The sequence below is a fragment of the Scyliorhinus torazame genome, chromosome 4, assembly GCF_047496885.1.
Source record: "Scyliorhinus torazame isolate Kashiwa2021f chromosome 4, sScyTor2.1, whole genome shotgun sequence".
Lineage (NCBI taxonomy): Eukaryota > Metazoa > Chordata > Chondrichthyes > Carcharhiniformes > Scyliorhinidae > Scyliorhinus > Scyliorhinus torazame.
This window is the reverse complement of record NC_092710.1, coordinates 370,028,706-370,042,969: the sequence shown is the minus strand read 5'-3', so window position 1 is coordinate 370,042,969 and position 14,264 is coordinate 370,028,706.

Genomic DNA, 14,264 nt, shown 5'->3' with positions numbered 1-14,264 from the left:
GGCATATACGTTCACTAAGACCACCGCCTCCCCCTGTAATTTGCCACTCACCATCACGTATCTGCCCCCACTATCCGCCACTATGGTCTTTGCCTCAAACATTACCCGCTTCCCCACTAATATAGCCACCCCCCTGTTTTTCGCATCCGAATGAAACACCTGCCCCACCCATCCTTTGAGTAGTCTAACCTGGTCTATCAGTTTCAAATGCGTCTCCTGTAACATAACCACATCTGCCTTAAGTTTCTTTAGGTGTGCGAGTATCCGTGCCCTCTTTATCGGCCCGTTCAGCCCTCTCACATTCCACGTGATCAGCCGGGTTGGGGGGCTCTTTACCACCCCCCCCCCCTTGTCGATTCGACATCCCCTTTTACCCAGCTCCTCACCCGGATCCCACGCAGCTGTGTCCCCCCCAGGGCGGTGCCCCCCCGCCCCGCCCACCCCACCCCATACCAGCTCCCCCTTCTCCCCAGCAGCAGCAACCCAGTAAATCCCCCCCTCCCACCCCCCCCCCCCCGCTAGATCCCCCACTAGCGTAGTTACACCCCCCATGTTGCTCCTAGAAGTCAGCAAACTCTGGCCGACCTCGGCTTCCCCCCGTGACCTCGGCTCGCACCGTGCGATGCCCCCTCCTTCCTGCTTCCCTATTCCCGCCATAATTATCATAGCGCGGGAACAAAGCCCGCGCTTCCCTTTTGGCCCCGCCCCCAATGGCCAACGTCCCCAACTCCTCCACCTCCCTTCCTCCCTCCCCCACAACCTGTGGAAGAGAGAAAAGTTACCGGGTCTCAGGATTAACAACATAAAAATCATCTCTCCCCCCTTTTTTCCCCCCTCTTCGCCCCCCATATTCGCCCCACCACTTTGTCTCAAACGTTCTTTTTTAATAACCCACTCATTCCAATTTCTCTTCAACAATAAATGTCCACGCCTCATCCGCCGTTTCAAAGTAGTGGTGCTTCCCTTGATATGTGACCCACAGTCTTGCCGGCTGCAGCATTCCAAATTTGATCTTCTTTTTATGAAGCACCGCCTTGGCCCGATTAAAGCTCGCCCTCCTTCTCGCCACCTCCGCACTCCAGTCTTGATATACGCGGATCACCGCGTTCTCCCATCTACTGCTCCGAGTTTTCTTTGCCCATCTTAGGACCATCTCTCTGTCCTTATATCGGAGAAATCTCACCACTATGGCTCGAGGAATTTCTCCAGCCCTCGGTCTTCGCGCCATAACTCGGTAGGCTCCCTCCACCTCCAGCGGACCTGTCGGGGCCTCCGATCCCATCAACGAGTGCAGCATCGTGCTCACATATGCCCCGACGTCCGCCCCTTCTGCACCTTCAGGAAGACCAAGAATCCTTAAATTCTTCCTCCTCGCATTATTCTCCAGCACCTCCAGCCTTTCCACACATCGTTTATGGTGTGCCTCGTGCATCTCCGTCTTCACCACCAGGCCCTGTATATCGTCCTCGTTCTCGGCAGCCTTTGCCTTCACGACCCGAAGCTCCCGCTCCTGGGTCTTTTGCTCATCTTTTAGCCCTTCAATCGCCTGTAATATCGGGGCCAACAGCTCGTTCTTCATCTCCTTTTTAAGCTCTTCCACGCAGCGTTTCAAAAACTCGTGTTGTTCAGGGCCCCATCTTAAACTGCCACCTTCCGACGCCATCTTGGTTTTTGCTTGCCTTCCTTGCCGCTGCTCTAAAGGATCCACCGCAATCCGGCCACTTTCCTCTCCTTTTTCCATCCGTATCCAGGGGGGATTCCCTTCTGGTTCACCGCACAGTGCTTTTAGCCGTTAAAATTGCCGTTGGGGCTCTTATTAAGAGCCCAAAAGTCCGTTCCACCGGGAGCTGCTGAAACGTGCGACTTAGCTGGTCATCGCCGCACCCGGAAGTCTCGCATTTGCCTTCTTAACTGCCGACTGAACCTTAAGAGAATCATGAACAAGGACTCCCGAGTCCCTTTGTGCTTCTGATTTCCTAAGCATCTCCCCATTTAGAAAATAGTCTATGCCTCCATTCCTCCTTCCAAGATGCATAACCTCACACTTTTCCACATTGTATTCCATCTGCCACTTCATTGCCCGCTCTCCTAGCTCGTCCAAGTCCTTCTGCAGCCCCCTGCTTCCTCAATACTACCTGTCCCTCGACAGATCTTTATATCATCTGCAAACTTAGCAACAGAGCCTTCAGTTCCTTCTTCCAGATCATTAATGCATATTGTGAAAAGTTGTGGTCCCAGCACAGACCCCTGAGGCACACCACTAGTCACCGGCTGCCATCCTGAAAAAGACCCCTTTATCCCCACTCTCTGCCTTCTGCCAGTCAGCCAATCCTCTGTCCATGCCAGAATCTTACCCTGAACACCATGGGCTCTTAATTTATTTGGAAGTCTCCTATGCGGCACCTTGTCAAAGGCCTTCTGGAAATCTAAATAAATCACATCCACTGGTTCTCCTTTGTCTAACTTGCTTGTTAACTCCTCAAAGAACTCTAACAGATTTGTCAGACATGACCTTCCCTTGACGAAGCCGTGCTGAGTCAGTCCTATTTTACCATGCACTTCCAAGTACTCCGCAATCTCATCTTTAATAACAGACCAATCTTACCAATGGCCGAAGTCAGGCTAACCGGCCTATAATTTCCCGTCGCCTGTCTCCCTCCCTTCTTAAACACGGTGTTACATTAACCACCTTCCAGTCCTCTGGGACCCTTCCTGCCTCCAGTGATTCCTGAAAGATCACCACCAATGCCTCCACAAGGGTCAGGTTTAGCACAGTGGGCTAAACAGCTGGCTTGTAATGCAGAACAAGGGCAGCAGCATAGGTTCAATTCCCGTACCAGCCTCCCCGAACAGGCTGAGAATGTGGCAACTAGGGGCTTTTCACAGTAACGTCATTGAAGCCTACTTGTGACAATAAGCGCTTCTTATATTATTATTATTATCTCCTCAGCTATCTCTTTTGGTGTTGTCCATCCGGTCCAGGTGACTTATCCACCTTCAGACCTTTCAGTTTCCCCAAACCTTCTCCTTAGTAATGGTCACTGCATCACCTCTGCCCCCTGGTTCTGGAGCTCTGGCATCCCACTGGTGTCTTCCACCGTGAAGACTGATGCAAAGTAACTATTCAGTTCCTCTGCCATTTCTTTGTTTCCTATTTTCCTTCTCCAGCCACATTTTCCAGTGGCCCAATGTCTATTTTTGCCTCTCTTACCTTTTATATATTGAAAAAAATCTCTTCCTGTCTTCTTTAATATTACTAGCTAGAACAAAGAACAGGTCTCGCTGAGTATCCACCTCTCTCAATTTACACCCATTCAAATAATAATCTGCCTTCCTATTTTTGCTGCAGAAGTGGCTGATATCACATTTATCCACATCATACTGCATCTGCCCACTCACTCAGCCTGTCTCTGCAACCTCCCAGCCAACTTTATATCGTAATAATAATAATCTTTAATAGTGTCACAAGCAGGCTTACACTAACACTGCAATGAAGTTGCTGTGAAAAGCCCCTAGTCGCCACATTCCGGCGCCTGTTCGGGTCACAGAGGGAGAATTCAGAATGTCCAATTCACCTAACAGCACGTCTTTCGGGACTTGTGGGAGGAAACCGGAGCACCCGGAGGAAACCCACGCAGACACGGGGAGAAGGTGCAGACTCCACACAGACAGTGACCCAAGCCAGGAATTGAACCTGGGACACTGGAGCTGTGAAGCAACAGTGCTAACCACTAGGCTACCATACCGCCCTCAGATTTGGAGATAATGTCTGAATCATTAATATATAATGTGAACAGTTGGGGTCCGAGCACAGATCCCTGCGGTACCCCACTATTCACTGTCTGCCAATTGGGAAAAGACCCATTTATCCTAATCTTTTGCTTCCTGTCTGCTAACCAGACTGCTATCCATCTCAGGACACTACCCGCAATCCCACACACTTTAACTAGACATAATAATCTGCTATGTGAGACTGTGGAAAGCCTTCAGAAAGTCTAAATAAACCACATCCACCGGTCCTCCCTGGTCAGCTCTACCAACAAAAAACAAGAACAAAGAACAGTATAGCACAGGAACAGGCCCTTCGGCCCGCCAAGCCTGGACCAGTCACGTGTCCTATCTCGACCAACCGCCTGTATCTTTCTATACCCCGTCTGTTCATGTGCCCATCCAGATATGACTTAAAGGTCTCGAACATATCTGCCTCAGCCACCTCACTTGGCCGTGCATTCCAGGCCACCGCCACCCTCTGTGTAAAAAACTCCCCCCACACATCTCCACTGAACCTTTCCCCCCTCACCTTGAACTTGTGCCCCCTTTAATTGTCATTTCCTCCCTGGGAAAAAGTCTCCAACTGTTCACCCCATCTATACCCCTCATAATTTAATAAACTTCTGTCAGGTCGCCTCTCAGCCACTGTCTCTCCAGGGAGAACAATCCCAGTTTATTCAATCTCCCCTCTTCGCTAATACCCTCCATACCAGGCAACATCCTGGTCAACATTTTCTGGACTCTCTCCAAAGCCTCCACGTCCTTGTGGTAGTGCGGTGACCAGAATTGGACACAGTATTCCAAATGTGGCCAAACCAACGTTCTATATAACTGTAACATAATTTGCGAGCTTTTATACTCGATACCCTGTCCGATGAAGGCAAGCATGTCATCTGCTTTCTTTACCACCATTTCCACCTGTGCTGCCACTTTTAAGGATCTGTGGACCTGCACGCCCAGATTTCTCTCTCTACACTCCTGATGGTTCTGCCATTTATTTTATAGCTCCCACCTGAGTTGGATCTCCCAAAATGCATCACCTCGCATTTATCCGGGTTAAATTCCATCTGCCATTTCAACACCCAATTTTGCAGCCTATCGATATCCTGCTGCATTCCCTGACAATCTTCATCACTATCCGCAACTCCTGCAATCTTAGTGTCATCCGCAAACTTGCTAATCAGACCAGCTAGTTACATCTTCAAAGAATTCCAGTAGATTTGTCGAGCATGATTTATTTCCCTCTCAGAAATCCATGCTGACTTTGTCTGATTGTACCTCTGCTTTCCAAATGCTGTGCTATGAAATCCTTGAGAATGGGCTTTATGAATAGCGGGGTTCTATTCACCACCCTCCAATCTGTAAGAACCATTCCAGAATCGAAAGAATTTTAGCAAACTGACCACCAATTAATCTCGATCTCTGGAGCCATTTCTGAAGTACTGCAGGATGAAGATTATCAGGCCCTGGAGATTTATCCACTGGAAAATCAGACAACTGAAGGGTTGAAGGACGAATATCCTGGGATTTGTCCGGATTGTGTAGTAACAAGGTCGCAAAGTCACAGGTGAAGACAAGAGGAGAAATCAAAGAGTGAAGATGAAGTTGAAGTGCAATTATCAGAAACGGTTTTTGATCAGGTGGTTGAAAAAGAACAAGAACAGGTGGAGGATGAGGCAGATATTTTTAGTTCAGGAAAATTGACGGAGTTACAACAGAAAGATGTAGAAATAAAATGGATATATCAGAAAGCATATACGGAAGAGGAAACTGAGAGTATACCAGAGTGTTATTACCGTAAAAGTGATGTCTTGATCAGAAAATGGAAACCTGTACATATGCAGGCGGATGAAAAGTGGGCAGACGTTCATCAAGTCGTATTGCCGGTAGGGTATAGAAAGGAGGTGGTGCGAGTTGCACATGAGGTACCAGTGGGAGGTCATTTGGGAATAGGGAAAACTCAAGCCAAAATCCAGAAACATTTTGATTGGCCTGGACTACATAAAGATGTAGTTAAATTTTGTCAATCATGTCACACATGTTAAGTGATAGGGAAATCTCAAGCAGTGATAAAACTAGCGCCCTTAATACCAATTCCAGCATTTGAGGAACCTTTTACAAGGGCCCTAATTGATTGTGTAGGACCGCTTCCTAAAACAAAAAGTGCAAATCTGTATCTTTTGACTATAATGAATGTGTCTACTAGGTTTCTAGAGGCCATTCCAGTACGTAATATTACAGCTAAAAGGATTGTGGAGGAGTTACTTCAATTCTTTACTAGATATGGACTCCCCACAGAAATACAATTGGATCAAGGATCAAATTTTACCTCAAGGTTATTAAAAGAAGTTATAGATAACTTAGGAATAAAACAATTTAAATCAACTGCGAACCATCCAGAATCGCAGGAAGCATTAGAAAGGTGGCATCAGACATAAAAGACAATGTTGAGGGTTTATTGTCAAGATTATCCAGAGGATTGGGATAAAGGAATTCCATTCGTACTGTTTGCAATTAGGGATGCACCTAATGAGGCAACCAAATTTAGTCCTTTTGAACTAATTTTTGGCCATGAGGTAAGAGGACCACTTAAATTGATTAAGGAAAAATTGGTGGGTGAGAAATCGGAAATTACATTATTGGATTATGTGTCAAATTTTAGGGAACGATTAAATAGAGCAGGTGAATTGGCAAGACAACATTTGAAAGTTGCACAAAATGTGATGAAACGGGTAGACAAGAGATCCAAAGTTCGTAGTTTTGCCAGTGGAGATACAGTTTTAGTGTTGTTACCACTGGTAGGTGAACCTATTAAAGCTCGGTTTTGTGGACCTTATCAGATTGAAAGAAAATTAAGTGAGGTGAATTATGTGGGAAAAACACCAGGCAGAAGGAAGACTCACCGAGTGTGTCATGCGAATATACTTAAAAGGTACTTTGAAAGGGATGGGGAGAAAAAGGAGGTTTTAATGATTCTAACTCAAAGTGACGAACCAAATCCAGATGACTGTGAATTTGACATACCTCAAATTAAATTGAAAAATGAGGTTGTTCTTAAAAATTGGGAGACATTGTTGAGATACCTTCCAGGGGAAAAATGAACTGACCTGAAAGAGTTATTGATATCACATGGGCAAGTTTGTAGAGATAAATTGGGAAGTACTAAAATTGCTACACATGATGTAGATGTGGGAAATGCTGTTCCAATCAAACAACACCATATAGACTTAATCCTTTAAAATTGGCACAGGTTAACAAAGAGATTGAGAGTATGGTGAAAAATGGCATAATTGAAGTGGGTTGCAGCCAATGGAGCTCACCCATAGTGATGGTACCTAAACCAGACAGTACCCAACGGTTGTGTGTGAACTATAGGAAGGTTAATGCAGTTACAAGAACGGACTCTTATCCTATCCCACGTTCGGAGGATTGCATTGAGAAAGTGGGGCAGTCCGCTTTTATTTCTAAATTGGGTTTACTTAAAGGTTACTGGCAGGTACCTTTATCCAAAAGGATGAAGGAGATTTCAGCTTTTGTGACTCCAGATGGTATATACCAATTCAAAATTATGCCATTTGGCATGAAAAACGCCCTAGCCACATTTCAACGGTTAACTAACAAAGTTGTTTCAGGATTACCCAATTGTGCGGTATACATCGACAGTCTGGTAATTTTCAGCCAGACATGGACACAACATTTGAAACATCTGATGGAGTTATTCGAGCGACTTCAGGAGGTGGGTTTGGTGATAAACCTAGCCAAAAGTGAATTTGGAAAGGCCCAAGTCACTTTCCTTGGCCATACAATCGGACAGGGTCGAATGGTCACGCGGGATGTGAAAACAAAAGTTATTGTGGAGTTCCTGATACCCTCGACACAACGGGAAGTAATGCGATTCCTTGGTATGAGTGGATTTTACCAGAAATTTGTACCCAATTTTAGCAGTGTGGTCGCTCCACTGACGGACTTGCTCAAGAAGCGTAACAAATTCCAGTGGACAGCGGAGCGTCGACAGGCATTTGACGTCCTGAAGGCTGTGTTAACCACTGCTCCTGTGTTAGTCAGCCCAAATTATTCCAAACCCTTCAAAGTGGCGGTTGATGCGAGTGATGTGGTTGTAGGTGCGGTGCTTCTACAAGACGACGACGAAGGGATAGAGCGGCCTGCTGGGTATTGTTCAAAGAAATTGAATTCTCACCAGAGAACGTATTCCACGATTGAGAAGGAGACTTGGAGTTTGGTGCTGGCTTTGCAACATTTTCACATTCATGTAACCAGCAATCCGTCTGACACCGTTACACATACTGATCGTCACCCGCTGACGTTTTTGGAGCGATTCCGGAATAACAATGCAATAACTTCGCTGGAGTTTACTGTTACAGCCATTTCATTTAGAAATAGTACATGTGGCAGGTCGAGAAAACGTGACAGCCGATGCTTTGTCACGAATGTGATGAACGGAAGTAAATTCAGTTGGAGGAAGAAGAACGAAAAGAAAATGGACTATATTATTATACCTGTTTGCGTGTTGTTTTTTGAAACGCTAAAGTACATTTACTGTGTGCATTTCTTAAAGGATAGTGAAAAGGTGAAAAATGAAACCATAGATTATCATAGAATTTACAGTGCAGAAGGAGGCCATTCGGCCCATCAAGTCTACACCGGCTCTTGGAAAGAGCACCCTACTCAAGGTCAACACCTCCACCCTATACCCATAACCCAGTAACCCCACCCAACACGAAGGGCAATTTTGGACACTAAGGGCAATTTATCATGGCCATTCCACCTAACCTGCACATCTTTGGACTGTGGGAGGAAACCGGAGCACCCGGAGGAAACCCACGAACACACGGGGAGGATGTGCAGACTCCGCACAGACAGTGACCCAAGCTGGAATCGAACCTGGGACCCTGGATCTGTGAAGCAATTGTGCTATCCACAATGCTACCGTGCTGCCCACACAGCCCATCTTGAAGTTGATGGTTTATTTTTTTCTTGGGGGGAGGTATCATGAGAATATCACTTTAAGTAATGTTTGGCTGCTCATGTTACTGCAGTGATGTCAGAGTGTGGGTGGAGCTGAGCTCTGGTTCTGCTTTTTAGTTTCACTTTGAGAAAGGCTTGGGTGTGTCTGTCTTTTTGGTTTTGTTTTTCAGTGTGTTGCAGCTGAAGTCAGACAAAGCAGCTGTACTGCTGGTCTCTCTACCATGAAGGACTATCTCTTAATCATTGGGTGAATTCAGAATTATAAATGTTTTCCGTATTGAATGTAAACTCTGATGTGCTTCTGTTTAAAGGTTTGTTAAGTCTTTTGGGTGTAACTGGACAGCATACAGATTACTTAGTGTTGTATTCTTTGGGGGGTGTATTTGATTTACTGGTTGCAAAGATGTTCACAGTTTGTTTTAGAAAGGTTAACTTGAGTTCATAGAATAAACATTGTTTTGTTTAAAAAAATACTTTTCCATTTCTGCTGTACCACACCTGTAGAGTGGGCCGTGTGCTCCCCATACCACAATCTATGAAAAGTTGTGGGTCAGGTGAACTCCATGATACACTTTGAGGTTCTCTAAACTCTGGCCCATAACAAATTGGGGGCTCGGGGGGGATAAAAGTCTATCTATTGGATTGGCTTAGTGAACTTAAAGACAGTGAGGGGTGAGCATGTTGTGGTTGCTTTTCAGGTGTGGTATTTCAATTTAAGTAGGGAATTTGTTGTGGACAATGGTTCTTTCAGAGGCTCTGAAGTTTTTGGGGGTGGAGACGGTCACACGCAGTACCTTACGGACAGAGACTAAAAGCAGACGGTTAGATTTGGCAAAAACATTGCAGTTAACATTACCTGACAAAATGCGGAAAGTTGAGGTAATTATGGCGGTGGCTAAGCATTTAAAGTTGCCCGAGATACAGTCTGACTAACTGGAAATGGCAAAGATCCAGTTGCAGATGAAGCAACTTGAACATGAGAAAGAATTCAAGCAGCATGAATACGCAATGAGAGAAAAAGAAAGAGAGAGTGTGGTACAGATCAGGGAAAAAGAAAAGGAGAGAGAAGAAGGAAACAAAGAAAGTGTAGCCGTAGCAGAACAAAGAGAAAGAGATCGAGAGGAAAGGGAAAAAGAGAGAGAGTTTGAGCTTCAGAAACTGGCTCTGAAACATAACAGTCAGTTAAAATTGGCAGACGTAAAGGGAAATGTACAGTTGGATGATAGTGATGAGGATAGTGACAAAAAGGAATCAGTGATCACCCATAGACACCTTTAACACACAACGGTCCCCTCCCCCAACCGCCCCCCCCCCCCCGTGCCCCCCCCCCCCCCAACTAATGTTCGATGTTATCCAGTTCTTGAAAGTGCATAATGAATAATGCCCATGAATTGTAGAACTCCTCCATCCTTCCCCTCAGTTCAAACTTAACCTTCTCAAGAGTAAAGAATTCCAGCAGGTCCCCCCGCCACGCCAGGGTACAGGGTGGAGAGGTTGCTCTCCAACCCATCAGGATCAGCCTTCAGGCGATCAACGAGGCGAAGGCTACAACATCTGCCTCCGCCCCCGTTTCCAACCCCGGCTGGTCCGACACCCCGAATATGGCCTCCCGGGGACCCGGGTCCAGTTTCACAGGCACCACTTTAGAAATTACCCTAAAAACCTCCTTCCAGTAATCCTCTAGCTTTGGACAGGACCAAAACATATGAATGTGATTAGCGCCCCCCCCCCCCCCCCCCACCCCCGCAACGTTCACACACATCTTCCACTCCCTCGAATAATCGGCTCATCCTCGCCCTCGCTCTCTATACCACCTTCAGCTGTATCAGTCCCAACCTCGCGCACGAGGTGGAGGCTTTCACTCTCCGGAGCACCTCACACCAGAACCCCTCCTCCATATCCTCTCCCAGCTCTTCCTCCCACTTTGCTTTGATCCCTTCCAGTGGTGCCTTCTCCTCTTCCAGAATAGCTCCGTAAACCGCTGACACTACCCCCTTCTCCAGTCCCCCTGTCGTCAGCACCTTCTCCAGCAATGTGGAGGCCGGCTCCCCCGGGAAGCTCTGTATCTCCTTTCTGGCAAAATCTCGAACCTGCATGTATCTAAACATTTCCCCCCGCTCCCGCCCATACTTCACTTCCAGCTCCTTCAATCCTGCAAATCAACCCCTAAGAAACAAATCTTTTAGTGTCTTAATCCCCTTCTCCTCCTTTTCCGAAAACTCCCATCCCACTTCCCTGGCTCAGATCTGTGGTTCCCCGAATCGGCATTTCCCTTGACCCTACCCCAACCCGAAGTGTTGGCGAAACTGCCTCCAAATTCTCAATGAAGCTATTATTACCGGACTCCGAGTATTTCCCCGGGGCTATCGGGAGCGGCGCTGTTGCTGGTGCTTTCAATCCCGACTCCCTGCACAAACTCTCCTCCATTCTGACCCACTGGGAATCAAACCCTCTGACCCAGCTCCGCACCTTCTCCACATTCGCCGCCCAGTAGTAATACATCAGGTTCGGAAGACCCAAACCCCCTGCCTGCCTTCCCCTCTGTAGCAGCACCTTTCTAACTCTGGCCACCTTCCCTCCCCATATGAACGACGTAATCCTTCCCTCAATCTCTCTGAATAAAGCCTTTGGCAGGAAAATCGGCAGGCATTGACAGATAAACAGGAATCGCGGCAACACGTTCATTTTAACCGCCTGTACCCGACCGCCAGTGACAGAGGGAGACCATCCCACCTTGCCAGATCGGCTTTCACTCTCCCCACCAAACTAGAAATGTTGTACCTGCGGAGCCCCCCCCCCCCCACTCCCGGGCATCCTGCACCCCCAGGTACCTAAAGTGAGTCCCTGCCCGACGGAATGGCAACCCCCCACCCCTGCCCCCACCCCCGGCCGAGCCACCACAAAATTCTTGTCCAGATTTAGTTTGTACCCTGAGAAAAACCCAAATACCCGCAGTAGCTCCAATATTCCCCCTGTCGACACACTCGGTTCCGACACGTATAATAGCAAGTCATCGGCATATAAGGACACCCTATGCTCTATCCCCCCCTGCACTATTCCCCTCCATACCCCCGAACTTCTTAATGCGATGGCCAACGGCTCAATTGCGAGTGCAAAAAGCAGGGGGGACATAGGACATCCCTGCCTAGTCCCACGGTGGAGAGAAAAGTATCTCGAGCTGATGTTGTTTGTGCAGACACTCACCCTCGGCTCCTTATCTAGTAGCTTTACCCAGTCCACAAAACTTAGTCCAATCCCAAACTGCTTCAGAACTGCCGTCAAGTCCCCCCATTCTACCCGGTCAAACACTTTCTCAGCTCCAATGTCACCACCACCTCTGTTTCCTTCCCCTCTGCCGGTGCCATAACGATGTTAAATACCCTTCTAATGTTTGAAAAGAGCTGCCTCCCACTCACGAACCCCGTCTGATCTTCACCTATCACCTTGGGGAGGCACTCCTCCAGCCTACCCGCCAGGACCTTCGCCAATACTTTTGCGTCCACATTCAGAAGTGATATGGGCCGATACGACCCACACTCCGTCGGATCCTTATCTTTTTTTAGCTACAGAGAAATCGATGCCTGCCCCAAGGTTTGTGGCAACACCCCCTTCCCTATCGCCTCTTCAAACATCCCCACCATCAGGGGTGCCAGCTTATCCTTGAATTTGTTATAATATTCCACCGGAAACCCATCCGGCCCTGCCACCTTCCCCGACTGCATCCTCCCTGTCGCATCCTTTATCTCCTGCTCCACTATCGCTCCTTCTAATGTAGGCCTGTCCCCCTCCCCTAACCTCGGGTACTCCAATTCCTGCATCTCACGGTCTCTCCCCCAGGTGGCTCTGACCTGTACAACCTCTCATAAAATTCCTCAAAAACCTTGTTAATCAGATCCGGAGCCACCACCAACTTCCCTGCCCTATCCCTCACCTGAACAATTTCCCTTGCCGCTGCTTCCCTCCGGAGCTGACCTGCTAACATACGCCCTGCCTTAATTCCATGTTCGTAAACTGCCCCCCTTGCTCGTCTCAGTTGGTGCACCGCCTTCCTGGTAGATAGTCGGTCAAAGCTCGCCTGCAGTTCCTTCCTCTTTTCCAGCTTTGCTGGGTCTCCATCTTCTGCATAACTCCTATCTACCTCCAACATCTCATCTATTACCCTCTGCCGCTCCAACCGCTCCTCTTTGTCCACCCTGGCCTTAAACAAAATCACCTCCCTCCTCACCACCGCCTTTAGAGCCTCCCAGGCAATCCATAAGACCATAAGACATAGGAGCGGAAGTAAGGCCATTCGGCCCATCGAGTCCACTCCACCATTCAATCATGGCTGATTTCAACTCCATTTACCCGCTCTCTCTCCATAGCCCTTAATTCCTCGAGAAATCAAGAATTTATCAACTTCTGTCTTAAAGACACTCAACGTCCCGGCCTCCACCGCCCTCTGTGGCAATGAATTCCACAGACCCACCACTCTCTGGCTGAAGAAATTTCTCCTCATCTCTGATCTAAAGTGACTCCCTTTTATTCTAAGGCTGTGCCCCCGGGTCCTAGTCTCCCCTGCTAATGGAAACAACTTCCCTACAGCCACCCTATCTAAGCCATTCATTATCTTGTAAGTTTCTATTAGATCTCCCCTCAACCTCCTAAACTCCAATGAATATAATCCCAGGATCCTCAGACGTTCATCGTATGTTAGGCCTACCATTCCTGGGATCATCCGTGTGAATCTCCGCTGGACCCGCTCCAGTGCCAGTATATCCTTTCTGAGGTGTGGGGCCCAAAATTGCACACCGTATTCTAAATGGGGCCTAACTAATGCTTTGTAAAGCTTCAGAAGTACATCCCTGCTTTTAGATTCCAAGCCTCTTGAGATGAATGACAACATTGCATTTGCTTTCTTAATTACGGACTCAACCTGCAAGTTTACCTTTAGAGAATCCTGGACTAGGACTCCCAAGTCCCTTTGCACTTCAGCATTATGAATTTTGTCACCGTTTAGAAAATAGTCCATGCCTCTATTCTTTTTTCCAAAGTGCAAGACCTCGCACTTGCCCACGTTGAATTTCATCAGCCATTTCTTGGACCACTCTCCTAAACTGTCTAAATCTTTCTGCAGCCTCCCCACCCCCTCCATACTACCTGCTCCTCCACCTATCTTTGTATCATCGGCAAACTTAGCCAGAATGCCCCCAGTCCCGTCATCTTGATCGTTAATATATAAAGAGAACAGCTGTGGCCCCAACACTGAACCCTGCGGGACACCACTCGTCACCGGTTGCCATTCCAAAAAATAACCTTTTATCCCAACTCTCTGCCTTCTGCCTGACAGCCAATCGTCAATCCATGTTAGTACCTTGCCTCGAATACCATGGGCCCTTATTTTACTCAGCAGTCTCCCGTGAGGCACCTTATCAAAGGCCTTTTGGATGTCAAGATAGATAACATCCATTGACTCTCCTTGGTCTAACCTATTTGTTATCTCTTCAAAGAACTCTAACAGGTTTGTC